Below are 21,248 nucleotides of genomic sequence, written 5' to 3'. Positions count from 1 at the left end.
ATTGGTGAGTCCAATGGACACTTTTTCACATGACAAATAAATACATTAAATATTAAACTAGCAGAAAACAAGCACAATGACCTCTCAGCTCTAGGCTGGAATGAACCAGCTCTCAGGTGACCTCAGGGATAAGCTCTTGGTTTCCATCTTCTGGATCTTCTGAAAAATCTGCTGAGCTTTCAAACTCACCAGGATTCTCTCTCTGGGAAGAAAGTTTCCATGCAGGAGTACAAATTCCTTCTTGGGAGGTTGGCGATGGGAGTGAAGGTCTTTCTCCACAAGACATCAGGAAAGAGTCTGGCATCCGTCCCCTCACAAAAGCTGGTTCTCCAAAGGAAACAAGCATATCCCGTCCAGCCCAGGGTTGCACAGAGTGAGAGACAGCAGCAGAGAAGATCTTTACAGCTCTCCTATAACTGCTCATTAGGCACATTTCCGTGTTACTTCTACTCTGTGGGACACTGGGCTGGAAAGAAAGGAAAAGTTCCTACTGATTCTCTGTTCCCAAAAGCCCAGGTAGGACCCAAGGGAATCCCATTTTTATTATTTCTCCTCCATGGACTCTCCTGGCTTCCATAGATCTTACCTCCAACAATTCCTCCATCTGCTGACTTACAGTTTCTTCCAAAGTTGTGGCTGAGGTGCCCACCTGGATGAGGTCTTTAATCTCCAAAGTGCTGACATGGGGAGAAGATACAGCCCTTGTGGTTGAAATTGGCTTTGTCCTCTTCAACGAAGTGGAGACCGTATTCATTTATGTAAAACCATGGTTCCCACACTCGGCTTGATGACACTTTGCCAAAACACTTATGAAGGCCATGCTTGTAAAAAAATTACCACTTGTCCTTCTAGCTAACTTATAAAGTATTTCCTTCTTTTAAGACACATTTAGACATTCTTACGTGCCATTACTTGAGCTTACCACCGAGTATGCAGTTTCATTTTTTCCACTGTATGTTCTTGTGTGGTGCTCAATTTATTATGTTAATAGATCTATTAATATTTCTATAAATTCAGTATTAAAAAAGAAGTTGTGAACTTTATATATGTTTCAAAGCTTTACAATTCAAAATTTTCATTTTTGCCATAATCACGAGTTCATTTCACTAGCAATGTGCACATTCACAACACGTTGCTGCAATCAACATCATTGCCTGACCTGTTTCTTAACCTCACATAGAAACTCTGCTCAGGAAGCAATATCATCTCTTCATACCTGGAGTATTACATACCTGGAGTAATGTAATCCACCCTCCACCTCTCTGGATTTCATATAAGTGAGAACATAACATCTGTGAATCTTTGTATCTGGTATATTCCTTTCACATGATGTATTCAATGTAAATACATGTTGTGACATGTATCAAAAGCTTAATCCTTTTTGCTGCTGAATACTATTCCATTTAGTGTATAAATCACCTTGGGCAATAGACTTCCTTGGGGATTGACCACACTCTGTTCTTGGATTCGGTTGTGGCTCCATGGATTCTATCCAGTTTCTGAAATTCATTAAGCCCATTATATGGCAACTTTTCTTTTATATATATAAAAGTAGTAGTAGAAAAATGAGTTTTTTAAAGTCTCACCTTGCACATCACTTTGTACTGAATCCTTGAATTCCAATTTTCCTGAATAGGATGCAGCTTCCATGTCCATAAGTGCAGCAGATACTGAAAAATAAAAGGGGATGTTAGGGGTCCCTAACTGCTTTCCTGACCTGCTGCACCATCCCTGGACCTCCTAATCCTGGACCTGGAATGTGTGCCTAAATAAACCCAAATGTATTTATGCAACTGTTTTGCTTGGGTTTTCTGATACTGGAAACTGAATACTACACTTAATTAGATTCACTGTTCTTCCATACATCTTAGAACTATTGTCACATTTCCAAATAAGAAATAAGCTGCAAGGGGATGGAAAAATAGCTAGATGTCACGTGTAGTTTGTAACTGTCACACAATGCTCTGGCACTTTATTCATTGATGACTGCCACACATAAAGGAATAATTTTATGAATTAAAAGACTGCAAAATAGAACTACGAGAATAAGACATAATCCAAAAAAATGCCATAAGGGAATAGAGAAATAAAGTAACATGTTATTGTAATGGAATCCTTATTAAAATTCTGATGATATTTTCCTTGCATGTGGCTAGGTGATTATCCATTCATCTAGAAGACTAAGGTGAGAACTATAATAAAATAATAATAGGATGCTAAGTGACTTTCTATATTCAACATTTAAACATATTATGAAGATAGATAATTAAAAATAAGGACCAAAGGATTTGAGAGTTTGCCTACTGTGAAAGCAAAGAAATCATGAAACAGATGATAATTTTTGAGGAATGTGATCAAAGAAGCACCTGATTTTTATTTAACATGTCTTTTGAGGTTGAACATAATTCGGTCTACCTCATTCTTTCCTCTGGACCCTAGAAAAGACACGTTCTTCTTTCCTTCAGAATGAAGTCACGCTGGGGTGGGGACTGCTCCCTCCCTGGCCACCACCCACCCCCACCAAACCCTCCACACCTAGCTCCCCTGGGGTCCCACCAGCTATACACGCCTTCCAGGGTGCAACCTGCTCCAACCCATCCGATTCCCAGTCACAACGTGTCTTCACCTGCGAAGGGAAGCTGGAGCCTAAAAATGCTAAAGCTGAACACCCACCTGCTGTGAAGTTGGTGGAAAATGAAATGCACATCCACTCCCAGATAATGGAGGTGACAAAGAAGAGAAAGGCTAGAATGAGTAAGAGAGGGAAAGCCCCAAGTCACCTAACCCACCGTGTTCCTCTCTGGTCTTGTTGCCTGGGGGTGACAAAGATTTCCCACCAGCAACTTGCAGGGGGGCACCAGGAGCCCCTCACCTTTGTGAACAAGCATCATTACCCAAAGACCCAGCAAGGCCAACAGCTGGCGAGGGATCAGTCCCTTCACCTCAGGTTCTCCCAGTCACAATCCAGCATGCTCCAACATTTGATATTCATGCACAAATGGACTATCTTACTCAAAATACCTCTCTGTTAGGAGAGCTAAAGCTAAGAACTCCTTCATTTGCCTTAAATCTCCATTTTATATCATCAAATCAAACTCCAAACTTGTGTACATGAAGAACTGTTGGATGTTCTTCAAAGATCATCTTTTCCTTTTTGTTCATGCACAGTTTGATCTAGAAGTGTCATTTTCAAAATTTGCCAAAAGCCTAGTAAAATGATGTAGTTAAAGTTTATTAAAATAATGCATTCACCCCATATATGAATTTTCTAAAGCTGCCAGAATGCAATATGCCACAAAAAGAATGGTTTTTATAAAGGGAATTTATTACATAACAAATTTGCAGTTCTAAGACTAGAAAAAATGTTCAAACTAAGGCATCCAAGAAAAGATACCATGACTCAAGATTAGCCAATGTCTCTTGTGGCCAAGATGGCAGCTTAGCAATGTGCACATTTTAGTTCATACACCAGAACAACTGCTAAATAACCAGAAACAGAACAGAACAGCTCGTGGAGCCATATCAGTAACCAGACACACAAACGTACCTCAGTCTGGACCAGCTGGACTGGCTGCAAGCCTTCCCAGAACTATGAGTTCCCCAAGCTGCTGCAGCCAGTGACCCTCCCCTACAAGCTGCTTCCCAGAGGGGAAAGGAAAGAGACTTTAGCAGCAGCAGGGGCTGAATCCAACCAAACACCAATTGTGGTATTAATTAACAAATTTTGACTACTAAAAATAGGCCCCTAGCTCAGGTGAACTTGGTCAAAGCAGAGGTCACTCATTGGGCTAACTGAAAAAGAAAAAAAAGAAAAGAAACAGAGGTTTTTGTGGCTGTGTTTTTACAAAGGCTTGACTGCCTCTGGATTCAGTGGCAGGACTTCTCAGGTTGCAACTGCCCCATGCATAGCCAGAAACAATTTCCTTTCAGGGCTTGTCTTGGAGGCTGTGCCTTCCCCAGGGGAGGGGTGATGCCCAACTCAGGTGGAATCTCTCCCTTAAGGAATTCAGACCCCAGGATGGTAATTTGAGCCATTAAAAAAGCAGCCTATAACCTCTCCTCTGTTTCTGCCATACCCCCACTAGGGGGAGTATGCCAAAGTTAAGGGTGCCACATCATCTTATGCTGGTGGGACCTGTAAGTAGACAGGCACCACATACTGGGCAGAATAAGAAAAACAGAGCCCAGAGACTTCACAGGAAAGTCTTTTAACCTGCCGAGTCACACCCTCATTCAAAACTGCTGCAGGTGACTTCTTCCCCTAATAGGAGGCCAATTTAGTCCCTGAAAACCTGGCTGGCATCTATAATACCTGGGTTAACCCTCCTAAGGGTTGGAGGGAAAAGAACCATATAAGCAGGGCAAGGAACAAAGAAACAAGAACTGAAAAATTATCCTCTGTTAAATAAAACCTAAGCTAGAGGTTCAGAAAAAGCTGAACTGAATGTGAAAAAACAAAGACAACAAATTTACCCAGCAAGAAAACCCTAGATAAGAAAAATGAAAGCAATCTCCAGAATAAACAAATTAAGGTAATTAAATGCCTAGATGCCAGCAAAAAATAACAAATCACAACAGGAAAATTGAAGGCGTAGCCCAGTCAAAGGAACAAACCAACAGTTCAAATGAAATACAAGAGGTGTAACAATTAATTCAGAATATATGAACAGACACTGAAAACCTCATCAAAAACCAAATTAATGAATTGAGGGAGGATATGAAGAAGGTGAGGAATGACCACAAAGAAGAAATGGAAAATCTGAAAAAACAAATCACAGTATTTATGGGAATGAATGGCATAGTAGAAGAGATGAAAAAAAATGTAAACCAACAATGGTAGGTTTTGAGAGCCGGAGGATAGGATTAGTGAACTGGAGGGCAGAACACCTGAAATCCAACAAGAAACAGAAACTATAGGGAAAAAATGGAAAAATATGAGCAGGGACTCGAAATTGAATGGTAATATGAAGCACACAAATATACATGTTGTGGGTGTCCCAGAAGGAGAAGAGAAGGGAAAAGGAAGAGAAAAACTAACGGAGGAAACTATCACTGGAAATTTCCAAAATCTTCTGAAAGATTTAAATTATAGATCCAAGAAGTGCAGCATACCCCAAAGAGAATAGATCCAAATAGTCATACTCCAAGACATTTAGTAATCAGAATGTCAGAAGTCAAAGAGAAAGAGAAGATCTTGAAAGCAGCAAGAGAAAAGCAATCCATCACATACAAGGGAAACACAATAAGTCTGTGCATAAATTTCTCAGCAGAAACCATGGAGGTGAGAAGACAGTGGGATGATATATTTAAATTCCAAAACAGAAAAACTGCCAACCAAGAATTCTATACCCAGCAAAATCGTCCTTTGAAAATGAGGGAGAAATTAAAACATTTTCAGACAAAAAATCACTGAGAGAATTTGTGACCAACAGACCAACTCTGCAAGAAATACTGCTGGAAGCACTAGAGACAGATATGAAAACACAAAAGAAAGAGGTGTGGAGAAGAGTGTAGAAAGAAGAAAAATTAGATATGCCATATGAAATCTAAGAGGCAAAATGGTAGAAAAAAAGTACTACCCATACAGTAATAATACTAAATTTTAATGGCTTGAACTCCCCAATCAAAAGTCATAGACTGGAAGAATGGATTAAAAAACAGGACCCATCTATATGCTGTCTATAGGAAACATATCTTAGACCCAAAGATAAACATAGGTTGAAAGTGAAAGGTTGGGAAAAGGTATTTCATGCAAATAACAACCAGAAAAGAGCAGGTGTTACTATACTAATATCAAACAAATTAGACTTCAAATGTAAAACAGTTAAAAGAGAAAAAGAAGGATACTATGTGCTAATAAAAGGGAAAATTCAGCAGGAAGATACAGCAATCATAAATATTTATGCACTGAACCAGAATGCTCCAAAATACATGTGGCAAACACTGAAAAGAGAAATAGAAACATCCACCATAATAGTTGGAGACTTCAATTTCCCACTCTCATCAATGGACAGAACATCTACACAGAAGATCAATAAAGAAACAGAGAATTTGAATATTACAATAAACTAGCTAGACTTAACAGACATTTATAGGTCATTACACTCCATAACAGCAGGATACACCTTTTTCTCAAGTGCTCATGCATCATTCTCAAAGATAGACCATATGCTGGGTCGCAAAGTAAGTCTCAATAAATTTAAAAAGATTGAAATCATATAAAACACTTTCTCAGATAATAAAGGAATGAAGTTGGAAATCAATAATAGGCAGACCACCAGAACATTCACAAATATGTGGAGATTCAACAACACATTCTTAAACAACCAGTAGGTCAAGGAAGAAATTACAAGAGATCAGTAAATATCTCGAGGGAAATGAAAATGAAAACACAACATATCAGAACTTATGGGATGCAGCAAAGCCAGGGCTAAGAGGGAATTTTATTGCCTTAATTGCCTATATCAAAAAAGAAGAAAGGTCAAAAATTCAGGAATTAATGGTCCACTTGGAAGAAATAGAGAAAGAACAACAAACTAAACCTAAAGCATGCAAAAGGAAAGAAATAACCAACATTAGAGCAGAAATATATGAAATTGATAACATGAAAACAATTGAGAAAATCAATAAAACCAGAAGCTGGTTCTATCAGAAAATCGATAAGATTGATGGACCCTTAGCAAGATTGACAAAAAGAAGAGAGAGGATGCAAATAAATAAGATCAGAAATGGAAGAGGAGACATAACCACAGATCCCACAGAAATAAAATAGGTAATAACAGGATACTATGAACAATTTTATGCTAATAAATACAACAGCCTAGATGAAATGGACAGCTTCCGAGAAAGGCATAAATAACCAACTTTGACTTGAAAAAAAATAGATGAGCTCGACAAAGCAATCACAAGTAAAGAAATTGAATCAGTCATTAAGAACCTTCCCAAAAACAGAATCCAGGACCAGATGGTTTCACATGTGAATTCTACCAAACATTCCAGAAAGAATTAATACCAATACTGCTAAAACCCTTAAAAAAAAATTGAAGAGGAGTGAAAGCTACCTAATTCATTCTATGAAGCCAACATCATCCTCATACCAAAACTAGACAAAGATATCACCAAAAAAAGAAAACTACAGACCAATCTCTCTGATGAATATAGATGCAAAATCCTCAACAAAATTCTAGCAAATAGAATCCAGCAACACATTAAAAGAATTATACATTATGACCAAGTAGGATTCATCCCAGGTATGCAAGGATGGTTCAACAAAAGAAAATAAATTAATGTAGCACACCATATCAACAAATCAAAGCAGAAAAATCACATGATCATCTCGATTGATGCAGAAAAGTTGAAAACACTTCAAAGGATAGGAATACAAGGGAACTTCCTTAAAATGATAAAGGGAATATATGAAAAACCCACAGCTAATATCATCCTCAATGGGGAAAACTAAAAATTTTCCCCTAAGATCAGGAAAAAGACAAGGCTGTCCACTATCACCCCTGTTATTCAATGTTGTGTTGGAAGTTCTAGCCAGAGCAATTAGACAAGATAAAGAAATACAAGGTATCAAAGTGGAAAGGAAGAAGTAAAACTCTCACAGTTTGCAGATGATATGATACTATATATCAGACATCCTAAAAAAATACACAGCAAAACTACTAGAGCTAATAAATTAGTAGAGCGAAGTGGCAGATTACAGGATCAACACTCAAAAATCTGTACTGTGTCTATACACTAGTAGTGAACAATCTGAGGGGGAATTCAAGAATAAAACTCCATTTACAATTACAACCAAAAAAATAAAATATTTAGAAATAAATTTAATTAAAGAGACAAAAGACCTATACAAAGAAAGCTACAAGAAATTTTTAAAAAAAACACAGAAGACCTAAATAGATGGAAGGGCATATCACGGTTCATGGATTCAAAGACTAAATATAGATAAGATATCAATTCTACCTAAATTGATTTACAGATTCAATGCAATACCAATCAAAATCCCAACAACTTACTTTTCAGAAATAGAAAAACCAATAAGCAAATTTATCTGGAAGGGTAGATTGCCCCAAATTGCTAAAAGTATCTTGAGGGAAAAAAAAAACGAACCTGGAGGTCTCATGCTGCCTGAATTTAAGGCATATTATGAAGCTACAGTATTCAAAACAGTGTGGTACTGGAATAAAAATAGATATACTGACCAATGGAATTGAATAGAGTGTTCAGATATAGACCCTCTCATCTATGGACATTTGATCTTTGATAAAGCAGTCAAGCCAACTCACCTGGGACAGTACAGTCTCTTCAATAAATGGTGCCTAGAGAACTGGATATCCATATGCAAAAGAAAACAGAGGACCCATATCTCACACCCTATACAAAAGTTAACTCAAAGTGGATCAAACATCTAAACATTAGGTCTAAAACCATAAAACAGTTAGAGGAAAATGTCAGGAAATGTCATAAATCTTATAACTGGAGGCGGTTTTATAGACCTTACACCCAAAGCAAGAGCACAGAAGAAATAAATAAATAACTGGGAACTCCTCAAAATTAAACACTTTTGTGCATCAAAGAACTTCATCAAGAAAATAAAAAGGCAGCCTACACAATGGGAGACAATATTTGGAAATGACATATCAGATAAACGTCTAATATCCAGAATTTATAAAGAGATTGTTCAACTCAACAACAAAAACACAGCCAATCCGATTACAAAATGGGAAGAAGACTTGAACAGACACCTCTCAGAAGAGCAAATACAAATGCCTAAAAGGCACATGAAGAGATGCTCAACGTCCCGGGCCATTAGAGAAATGCAAATCAAAACCAGAATGAGATATCATCTCACACCCACCAGAACGGTCATTATCAACAAAACAGAAAATGACAAGTGCTGGAGAGGACGTGAAGAAAGAGGCACACTTATCCACTGTTGCTGGGAATGTCAAATGGTGCAACCGCTGTAGAAGACAGTTTGGCGGTTCCTCAAAAAGCTGGATATAGAAATGCCATATGACCCGGCAATACCATTGCTAGGTATCTACCCAAAGGGCAAAAGGGCAAAGGCACAAATGGATGCTTTCACACCAATGTTCATCAGCAGCATTATTTACAATTGCAAAGAGATGGAAACAGCCAAAATGTCCATCAACAGAAGTGTGGCAAAACAAACTCTGGTATATACATATGATGGGATATTATGCAGCTTTAAGACAGAATAAAGTTATGAAGTATGTAACAACATGGTTGGACCTTGAGAATATTATGCTGAGTGAGATTAACCAAAAACAAATGGACAAATACTGTATGGTCTCACTGATATGAACTGACATTAGTGAATAAGCTTGTAATATTTCATTGGCAACAGAGACCATCAGGAGATAGAAATAGGGTAAGATATTGGGTAATTGGAGCTGAAGGGATACAGACTGTGCAACAGGACTGATTTAAAAAACTGAGAAATGGACAGCACAATACTACCTAACTGTAATACAATTATGTTAAAACACTGAATGAAGCTGCATGTGAGAATGATAGAGGGAAGTGTGCTGATGGCATAAACAAAGTCAAAAAGAAAGATAGATATTAAAGACTGAGATGGTATAATCTAGAAATGCCTGGAGTGTATAATAATTGTGACTAAATGTAAAAATTTTAAAAATGTTTTTGCTTGAGGAAGAACAAAGGAATGTCATTATTGTAAGGTGCTGAAAATAGATGGTAATTAATATTTTAAAATGGCAACTTATGTGTGAGACTAAAGCAAAAAATGTTTATTTCGTACAAAATTTAAATTTTGACTAGTGCATTTCCTAATATAACTTATGTAGATACTTTGATTGAACACCAAAGTACTTGGAATCTCAGGTAGGACCTGAGATTTTGTTGGTTTGTCCAGACTGATGCCCCAATGAATCCCAGAGTGATTCAATCAGTGAGTGGAAAAATATTTGCAAAGCCCCCTTCGGGGAATGGTGAGAGCGGGGAAAGTTCAACCCTCCTGAGTTGAATTCTTGATAATCTCACAAGCAGTGTGGACAACAAAAGCTATAGGCTGAGCCCCCAGTCTTGGAGTTTGTTCATATGAAACTTAACCCCACAAAGAATAGGTCATGCCTACTTACAATTAGGCCTAAGAGTCACCCCCAAGAGAGCCTCTTCTGTTGCTCATATGTGGCCTCTCTCTCCAGCCAACAGAACAAGCAAACTCACCACCCTCCCCCTTCTATGTGGGACATGACTTCCACGTGTGTGAACATTCCTGGCAACGTGGTACAGAAATCCTAGAATGAGCTGAGACCCAGCATCAAGGGATTGAGAAAACCTTCTCGACCAAAAGGGGGAAGAGTGAAATGAGACAAAGCGTCAATGGCTGAGAGATTCCAAACAGAGTTGAGAGGCTATACTGGGGGTTATTCTTATGCATTAAGTAGATATCAACTTGTTATTCAAGATATAAGATAGAGGCTGGAGGGAACTGCCTGAAAATGTAGAGCTGTGTTCCAGGAATCATGTTTCTTGATGATGATTGTATAATGATATAGCTTTCACAATGTGACTGTATGATTGTGAAAACCTTATGTTTGATGCTTCTTTTATCTGCCTTGTCAACAGATGAGTAGAATATACGGAATAAAATTAAATCATAGGGGGAACAAATGTTAAAATAAATTTAGTTTAAAATGCTAGTGATCAATGAAAGAGAGGGATAAGAGGTATGGTACGTATATATTTTTTTGTTTTCATTCTATTTCTTTTTATGTTATCTTTTATTTCTTTCTCTGAATTGATGCAAATGTTCTAAACAATGATGAATATGCAACTAAGTGATGATATTGTGATTTAATGATTATATATGTTAATGTTTTATTTTGTTTGTCAATTTTTTAATTAATAAATAAATTTTAAAAAAAAAGGAAAGGAATAGCCAATGTCTGTTACATGAGAAGGCACATGGCTGGCGTCTGCTCGTCCTTGTTCCTAGTTCTGTTGTTTCCAGCTTCTGATATCAGTGATTTCCTCTCTACGTGACCATGGACCTTCACTTAGCTCCTAGTGACATGGTTCTGAGCTCTGGCTTGCTGAATATTTCACAGGAAGGCCTATGGTGATGTCTTCTGGGCTCTGCCCATATCTAGGCATTTTTCCTCTCTGTCAACACTCCAAGAATCTCCAAACATCCGTGCCTCCATCTGCTATGAAGCAACTGTTTTCCAAACATCTGAATATGAGGTTTCTCCAAAATGTCCCACCTTTATATGAAGACCCTTGTTTAAAGGACAGAGTCACATCTGGGTCACGAATGGGACACACAATTGGGTGTGTCATATCTTCACAGAAGTAATACAACCCAAAAGATGACACCCACAACTGAGTTAGTCATATCACTAGAGAGGTTCCATCCTGTGAGAAAATTCATCTCTATCGGTGGACCTGTGGAAGCTAGAAAACAAATTCTGCTTCCAAAATAAGTCCTGGGAGAGAGATTGGATGGACATTTCACCTCCAGAAGGGAGAAATTCGAAGGAGAGCAGGGGGCACATCTCTAACACAACTCTGGAATGCAATAAGTAATCTCCACTAGACATCAAGGTTTGTCTTCTGTGGATTGGTTCTTGGTCTTTTGAGCATGGTGGAGTGGAAACTTCAGTCCTTTCCAGTGTTTTTACCTCCTGTTCCTCACCCTTGAGAATCTTCAGTAATACAGATTCATTTCATCATCAGCCAGGACCTCCAGACATGGCAGCATTTGTCTCTATTTTCCCATTAAGGGCCAGCATACTCACTCTCTCCCATCGTGTTCAAACATTCTGAGAAGACAGAAGCCATAATCCTGCAAGGAACCTTATGGTGATGGCCCCCAAATGGAAACTATCCAATTGCTTATCAACAGTAGAGGGATACAAAACTTAATATAGGAACACAAAAGATTACAATGGATCAATGATGATGGTTAGTCTACAACTAAATCCAAAAGATGGACAGAGTCAGTGAAATAAACCTTCATTAAATAGCATAGAACTTTTACCTGATTTATACAGATTAAAAAAACCATCACAAGTAAACAATAAATTACAGTCAGGAGACTGGTTTTCTGAAAATGTGAAACGTGTCTCAAAAAGAGAAGACAGGGAGACATTTCAAGGATAATGGCACTTTCTGGGCTATTAACCCTGTAAAAATTCAGCAGAGTGAAAATTTGTATTATGCTTTAGTATGGGAGCAATATATATTTAAAATAAGTTTTTAATGCCAAATGAGGGTAACGAGATCACAAAATGGATGATGCGGTAGATACATAGATTTTTCATTCACATACTGTTGAAGGTTAGGACAAAATGAAAACAAAGAGCACATATTCTACTCACAAAAATGGAAACAGTCACATATATCATCAAATTAATTAGTGCAAGACATGCAGCCCAATCATGCACCGAAGTGTAGAAATCCCATTGCAAAGGGAGACCAAGATTTCTTACTTCACTAAGTAGATGTTTAACATTAAACAGGACTTAAAAGTTCCTTTACACCATATAAATAATATAAATAATGTGCTGTAAAGAAAGAGTACCTCAAATATTGCAAAGGGGAAAGAAAATAACCAAATAATATCTGTCCGCAGCCGTCTCTCTCGGCTTCTGGTCCCCGGCCGGCGGGTGAGACAATGAGGAGAGACAGAGAGGCGCAGACAAATCCGCGCTGGTGAGAAACACAGATCCAAGACACGTAGCAGTTGTAAGCACAGACCTTTACTGGAGTTAAGCTTGCATTCTCTGTTACAGGTTCCACGCGGGACTAAGCACCCCGCGGGGAGACAACCTCTGTGCGGCCGTCAGGTACGGCTCCCTGTGGGTCGTCTCCACCCACCCTGTCCGGGTAACCTCTTATATACTGTGCCCAAACCCAATAGGTTAGTGCCACGTATACAGAGGTGATTGGAAGATAGGGTTGGTGGGCGTGTGCGTCATTTGCGGAAGCAGGATGTGAGCGCCATCTTGGCTCACTCGATGGGCGGGGGGAACTCTAGAGCAGGCTGCAGCGTGTCCACTAGGCCAAACCCGGAAAGCGGCTCTCTACATCTCCCCCTTTTTGTTTTTATAAGAGGCATGGTCCGTAGACCGTATTCTTGTACCCAGTGTCTCTATTGATGATGGTGCTCCCGTGGGCCTGAGTGGCTCACAACATAGTTTGGTGCTTTGGGGAGTCTGGACTAGGCTCGCGTCATCACACGACGGAGCCTCTGGCACCGACCAGAATGCTCACCTCATATAGAGACCGGAGAGTCCGTGAACTGGATACCACGTGACTCCTCCCTGCAGTGCTTCGCCTCGCAACTGGGTCAAGCGGGGATTATGAGAGCGACAGCCAGGGCATAGGAAACGCTGCGGAGGCCTCGGTGCAATGGCTAGAGCCAAGCCCAGTCTGGCCAGGACTGCGGCCGCAGCTCCACCGTCGAGGCGGCTAGGCGCGCAAAATTAACAGCCTCTGGTGCCTAGCTAAACACGGGTAGTGGCCAGGGAGCCTGCAACAAACCTTGCTGACAAGAGCTTTGCCCCAGGTGATTCAGACGGGCTATCTATCGAGGAGGGACGCACACCCACATTTGACTGGGAAGACATAGCTAACATGGTAGAAACACGTAGTTGCTGCTGTGTCTGGAACAAGCGTTCTAACAAACATTTAACAGTGACTAAGCCCACTAATAGTCCCACTGCCATGAGAATCCAAGTAGTCAAATTGGGCCAAGAGAACCATGAGGTGACTCGGTTCCACAGACTTTGTACAGTCTCGCCCAGTTTGGAAAGGTCGAAGGCAACGGGGGTTATTAAAACTGGTCCCCCTTCTAAACAATCGAAGGGTGACCGGCGCTTTCGTTGCCATCTCGTCAGTCGCCGCCGTCATCAGCAGAGTTGGAGACCGGATCTGGTGGTTCAGGTTGAAGGTTTGCTGATTTGTTGGGCAGCAGCTCCTTGGCCTCCTCGGGCGATGTCACGGTTCTCACCAGTCTTTCCGGAACCCACACAGGTTGATGTCCTGGTTCCTGGGGAAAAACACAAACAGAGCCTCTGGCCCAGCTGAGCACTGGGTCAGGGCCTTGCCATTGTCCTGACAGGACATCCTTCCAACGGACTAGACCTCTATGTGGAGGACTCGGAGTAGTGTGCTGAAGAGCAGGTGTCATTCCTAGTGAATTTTCATTTAAAAAATTATATGTAAATAAGGCTACAGACAGTTGAGCCTTCGGGGACAGGCCGTGGCCTATTCCCCCTTTCTGTTTCTTTAGTAAGTCTTTGATGTCTAAGATGAAAATAGACCAATGCTCTGGCAGAGCTGAGAGAAGGGGCAACCCCATCTGAACAGGTCCTAAGGACTCCATGCAATTATTAACGGCTCTTAAATCATGTAACAATCTCCATCTGCCTGATTTTTTCTTTATGACAAATACGGGTGTGTTCCAAGGCGATGTGGAGGGAATGATATGGCTCTCTTTTAGCTGTATAGACACTAGAGTATGCAATGCTGAGAGTTTTTCCTGTGATAATGGCCACTGAGGCACCCACACCGGGGTACTGGTCTTCCATTTTAGTTTTATAGGTGTGGGTGGGAGTCTCCCCTCAGTGGCCCCTAGGAAAAACCCAGGCCTCGTCTGTCAGAATTGGAGACAGCTTGTATAGACCTTGCGCGCCCGTGCAATGAGGCTCCTAAGCCTTTGCCGGGGACATATCCCATTCCTTTTAACAAGCGCTTAGAAGTTGGAGAGCAGCCACTGTAATTACCTGATTCGGCCACCAGAGGGAGCCCGTGGTGAGGGTTTTTGGCGAGATCACCAAAACCATTCACCGGAAGCCGCCGCGCCCCTGCAGCAGGCGCTGGCGGGGCGGAAGGCTGTGTGGGTGAGACAGGGGGCCTCCCCCAATCGATCAGCGGAGGCGCGTCTGCACCTTCGGTCTCACCGCTATCTGACTCAGAATCAGAGGTGTCTGAACTATCGCTTGACTCTGGCAGCTTGCCTTTACGGGAGCCGTCCGCAGACGAAACTGACTGAGTTTCTTGGAGCGCGTGCCGTGCCTGCAGCAGGGCGGAAGACGGACTGAGGCCTGCAGCATTCTCCGCCTCAGGGCAAGCACGGACGGTTTCCCAGATAGGGACCAGGATCGGGTCCATACAAAGGCCCGTCCGGCGCGCCCGTTCTATGTCATTACCAAGTTTTAACCAAGAAGGCAGACTAAGGCTCCCGGAGTGGGCGAACCAAGGTGCAAAAGCAGCAACATCGTCTAAGAACCGCAGGAGGGAACTCTTCCTAACCGAGATACCCCACTGCTTCAAAAGGGTCTTTAAGGGAGCTAACAAAGGTGAACTTCCTGACTGCCCCATGCTTGCAGTCGGCACTGTACTTTAATCAATCGGGGAGCTCTCCCGATTCACTGGGGCTACCTGAACGCCCACAGCCCTTAACTCTCACGTAATAAGAAGTACTCACCTTCTCGCGGTGATCAAGCGCGGGAAGTCCGCTGCGAACTCAAGAAGCACGTCCTCACCAGCTCGGGGAAAGGCAGCAGAAGGGTTCCCCGTACGGGCCACCACTTGTCCGCGACTTCTCGCTCAGCGTCAAGCCCCCGGCCGGCGGGTGAGACAATGAGGAGAGACAGAGAGGCGCAGACAAATCCGCGCTGGTGAGAAACACAGATCCAAGACACGTAGCAGTTGTAAGCACAGACCTTTACTGGAGTTAAGCTTGCATTCTCTGTTACCGCGGGACTAAGCACCCCGCGGGGAGACAACCTCTGTGCGGCCGTCAGGTACGGCTCCCTGTGGGTCGTCTCCACCCACCCTGTCCGGGTAACCTCTTATATACTGTGCCCAAACCCAATAGGTTAGTGCCACGTATACAGAGGTGATTGGAAGATAGGGTTGGTGGGCGTGTGCGTCATTTGCGGAAGCAGGATGTGAGCGCCATCTTGGCTCACTCGATGGGCGGGGGGAACTCTAGAGCAGGCTGCAGCGTGTCCACTAGGCCAAACCCAGAAAGCAGCTCTCTACAAATATCATAACCATATAATATGTGACATGGTGACATCTGCTAAAATGCAATGGAAGCAGGTGAAATGGAGAGTTTGAGTGAGGATACTCAATACTGAAGCAAGACTGGCAGGCAGGGAAACATCTGAATTGAGACCTCAAGATACAGAAAGTGGGACTTCCCAGGATATGAGAAGTTTGTGACCAGTGAAGGGAATGTCTAGAGCAAAAACCTTAAGGAAAGGGGTTGATTGAATGTTCATGATCAACAGGGAAGACAGTGTGGCAGGGGATTAGATGAAGAGAAAGGATGAGAGATAGTATAAAGGACTTAAAAGGGAGAATTGAGCATTTTGTTAGTCATAAAAAAGAATTTCTATCTCTACTTCAGGATTCCATCTTCTCTTGGGAATTTCATCATCACATTGATTGGAAGTCACAATGTGCAGCCTCTGTGGGGAATTTAAAGTTAGCTTCATCGAGTTTCTGACTCGGGGGTCCTATGGACTTTGGACTTGTCAATCCCCATACTCTTCAGCCAAATCCTATTGCAAATCTCTTAATATTTACAGGAATGTCTATATATGATCACTCCTCTCTCTCTATTTCTCTCTCTATCTCTCCTTCTCTCTCTCTACTATCTATTTAATCAGTTTCGTTTCTTACATCTATTCTTATTAAATGAGTTTTGTGATAAAGTTAATGACATGAAGAAATACAACAATGATAAGGAACTCTCTATAACTTCGAGTTTCATCACTGGGGTCCCATCTTGTTCTTAAAATTTCTCTTACACCATCTCTCATCTTCTCCCTTTTACTAATCCCCAGCAACACTGCCTTCCTTGTTGACCCTGAATATTCAATCAAGCTCTTTTCTTAGGGCCTTTGCCCTGCACATTTCCTACACTGGTCACAAACTTCTCATATCCTTCTGACTTCTGCCTTCTGTATCTTGAGGTCTCTGTTCAAATGTTTCCCTGCCCAGCAGTCTTACATGAATATTGAGTTTCCCTACTCAAACTCTCCATTTCACCTGCTTCCATTTCATTTTAGCTGCTGTCACTATGTCACATAATATATGATTATGACATTATTTATTATTTCCTTTCCTCTTCACCATATTGCATGCAACTTTTGTTATCAGCACATCATTTCCCTTGAATCATCAGTAACTGATGCATAGCTGGATGGAACATCATTTCTCAAATGAATGAACGAATTTCTCATGAAGACATTAGAATGAATGCTGGCTTGGCGAATATTTCAAAGTTTGTAGAGCAATTCCTAATCAGAGATGGTACTCTGTTTAGAATTGTCAAACAAATCCAGAATTTAATTTCCTGACTCTAAGGTGTAAATTATGGACACAATAGTCATGGTTGTTTGTTTGAAAATTAATTGTGCTGTTTCTCTCTTTTTGAATCATTACATCTAAAACATGGAAACTGGAAATGACACACGTGTTTCAGAATTTCTCCTTTGGGGATTTTCAGAGGAACCACAACAGCAGATGTTCCTCTTTGAGCTCTTCCTGTCCATGTACCTGGTAACCATCTTCTGCACCCTGCTCATCATTCTGGCCACCATCACCGACTCCCACCTCCACACACCCTTGTATTCTCCCTCTCCAACCTGTCCTTTACTGACCTCTGTTTGTCCTCCAACATGGTCCCAAAGATTCTTGTGAACATCCACATGCAGAACCGAGTCATAACCTATGCAGGTTGCCTTACAAAAATGCACTATTTCATACTCTTTGGGGTGTTGGCTGACTTTCTCCTGGCTGTGATGGCCTATGACCACTTCGTGGCCATCTGTCACTACATGCACTACACAGTCATAATGAACCTCTGGCTCTGTGTCCTGCTGCTTTTGGTTTCCTGGACTGTGAGTGCCCTGCAATCCCTGTTACACTGCTTACTGGTGTTGCAACTCTCCTATTGTACACATGTGGAGATCCCTCACTTTTTCTGTGACCTTCATCAGATGGTCCAACTTTCCTGTTCTGACAACTTCATCAATGAAATAGTGATGTATTTTGCAACTGGGATCCTGGGATTTGGTCCACTCACTGGTATCATTTACTCTTTTTTTTTTTTTTTTTTTAACATTTTTTTATTTTGTTATTTTTTGTTTGTTTATTTATTTTTTACATGGGCTGGGGCCGGGAATCGAACCGGGGTCCTCCGGCATGGCAGGCAAGCACTCTTGCCCGCTGAGCCACCGCGGCCCGCCCGGTATCATTTACTCTTATTTTAAGATTTCTTCTTCTGTGTGCATGATCTCATCCATCCAGGGAATGTATAAAGCATTTTCCACCTTTGCATCTCACCTCTAAGTGATCTTCTTATTTTATTGCACACTCCTAAGGGTGTATCTTTGTTCTACTGCATCCCCAGATGCACATCCAAGTGCCACAGCCTCTGTGAGTTACACTGTGGTCACGCCCATGCTGAACCCCTTCATTTAAAGCCTGAGGAATAAAGATGTGAAGAGGGCTCTGAAAACATTCTTCAGGATTAAGTCATAAATGATGCAGAGGAAGTGTTTGTGTATCAAGTGGTCAAATCCTCTGAGACAGAAACTGTGATTCTTTAATCAGTTTATGGAGCATGGACCTGTCCTTGATTCAGACATGGCCTTAAATCTCATGAAACCAAATTTCCATCACACATCATGTTGCCATATGGAAGGATAGTGTTTAATAATTAACACTGTCATTGTCAGGTTCGTGTGTCAACTTGGCCAAATGGTTGTACCTGTTTATCTGGTTGGGCAAGTGCTGTCCTGTCTGTTGCAATGAGGACATTTCATAGAATTAGATCATGATCATGTCAGCTGCATCCACAGCTGATTCCATTTCTACTCAGCCTCTGGTGAGTGTCTTTTGCAATGAGTGACACTTAATCTAATTAGGCAAAGCCATTTAAGAAGTATTCAGAAGAGAAAGGCTCTATTCCTGTTTCAACTGGTGAGCTTCTCCTGTGGAGATCATCCAGACCCTCCTCGCAGTCGTCATCTTCACAGCTTACCCTGTGGATTTTGGATGCTGCATTCACACAGTCATGGGAGACAATTTTATAAATTTTTATTTGTGAGTGTTCCCTGTTGATTCTGTTTCTGTAGTGAATCCGAACTAATACATCTTGGTACCAGGAGTGGTTCTTAAGAAAGCCACTAAGGACTCTGATTCCCATAATCAGAATGACACTCCCTATCCATGGGGTGAGTTGGCAAAGGAGATAGACGAAATATCACCATTTGATTCTCCTAATGCTTTGCTTGTACGAAGCCAGGCTCTGGGGGAAATGTTTTTCACAACTTTACAGGGTTTTGTGGAAATAAGAGGTATATGCATGTTAGCTGGTTGCTGTTAGATACACTGGCTACATTAAGGTGTGAAAGAGATTGGCTTAAGGCTTCAAACAAGAAGCTTAAGTGCCGTCTGACAGATGTAGATATTTCTATGAGTATTCTGAAGGAAAGTCTTTCCTGTTGCCATAGACTTAAAGATTCCTGAAAATCAGACTCAGAATCTTATTGTTATAATAGCAACTTTACAACATCAACTGAAATCTCAGTGTTGCATGGTGTCTGCCATTAAAGTGAGAGCATTGATTAGAAAGGAGTGGGGCTCTGAAAAGTGGGATGGTGACATATGGATTGGTTTTGATGTTGGGGGTGAGATTGAAACCCTAGGTGATGCTGAGTCTTCTCTATATAACCGTATAATAGTTTGCCCTGAGGACATATCTGCCCCACCTCCAGCCTGCATTGAGGAGTTGGCCACCTAACCTCCTCCTTAAGGGATTGGCCCCAGAGTGATGAATCCCATTTCACCAGATGAAGCTGCAAATGCAGGACCTGAAGAAAATGGTTTGGAAGATATTTCTAATTCTTTTCATGACCCACCACCACCACCCCTCATTTCTTCCAGACCTATAACTAGACTAAAGTCCGAACAGGCCCTAAAAGTGAGGTACAAAGTATCACACATGAGGAGGTACATAAGACTCCAAAAGAACTGTGTGAGTTTTCCAATTTATATAGACAGAAATCAATGGAATATGTGTGGCAAAGGATTTTAATGGTGTGGGATAATGGTGGGAGGAATATAAGGCTGGATCAGGCTGAATTTATTGATATGGGCCCACTAAGCACAGATTGTGCATTCAGTGTTATAGCTTGAGGGGTTAGGAAAGGTATTAAAGGTTTGTTTGGATGGTTGGTTGAAACATGGATCAAAAGGTGGCTAACATTACCTGAGGTTGAAATGCCAGAACTGCCCTGGTATAATGTAGATGAGGGAATCCAGAGGCTTAGAGATATTGGAATGTTAGAGTGGATTTATCATGCAAAGCCTGCTGTTACACCCCAGGAATGTTCAGAGGATGCACCTTTTACCAGAACAGTGAGAAATGAATTTGTGAGACTAGCACCATCATCCCTAAAGAGCTCTGTGGTTGCACTTCTCTGTAGCTCAGAAGTTACTGTAGGAACTGTTGTCACAGAGATGGAATCCTTAAACACAATGGGGATGACAGGATCCCGAGTTGGCAGAATCCAGGTGGCAGCACTTCATTGGCAAAGACACAGTAGACATGGCTACTATAATAGAGAGCAAGCTCAAAGCAGACGTCAAAATTATATGACTTGCAGAGATTTGTGACATTGCCTAGTAAATTATGGGCTACCTAGAAATACAATAGAAGAGTAGTTTACTAAATTCCTGTTCGAGCTGTATAAACATAAGGGTTCTAGGTCAAGTGAACAGAAGTCTAACCTAAATTAAAAAAACACAGAGTCATGGCCCCTTAATCAATTCCCAGACTTGAGACAGTTTACAGATACAGAGCCCCTTGAATTAAGGGGAGGCCAGGTCCCTTTCAGGGAGAACACTGTTACTCTGCCACAAATTTATACTGTTAATCTTCCTCTAAACCTTCCCCAAGGAGACCAATGGCCTTTTACTCACGTAACTGGGCATTGGGGAAAAGGAAATGATCAGATATTTCAAGGACTATTAGACACTTGATCAGAAGTGACATTGATTTCAGGAGACACAAAATGTCACTCTGGTCCACCAGTAAGAGTGGGGGCTTGTGGAGGCCAAGTGATCAGTGGAGTTTTAGCTTAGGTCCATCTCGGAGTGGGTCCAGTGGGCCCCTGGACCCATACAGTAGTTATTTTCCCAGTTCCAGAATGTATAATTGGTAT

At 41.4% G+C, this 21,248-nt stretch overlaps 1 pseudogene; it reads left to right on the top strand.

Moving 5' to 3' along the window:
• The first annotated feature begins 255 nt into the window (after positions 1–255).
• Positions 256–18,561, top strand: LOC143649259 (olfactory receptor 1571-like; annotated as a pseudogene).
• Positions 18,562–21,248: the final 2,687 nt, after the last annotated feature.

Source organism: Tamandua tetradactyla, chromosome 11, assembly GCF_023851605.1.
Source record: "Tamandua tetradactyla isolate mTamTet1 chromosome 11, mTamTet1.pri, whole genome shotgun sequence".
In the NCBI taxonomy this organism is placed as follows: domain Eukaryota; kingdom Metazoa; phylum Chordata; class Mammalia; order Pilosa; family Myrmecophagidae; genus Tamandua; species Tamandua tetradactyla.
Note: the sequence above shows the minus strand (reverse complement) of the source record. Positions and strands in the feature narration are given on the sequence as shown.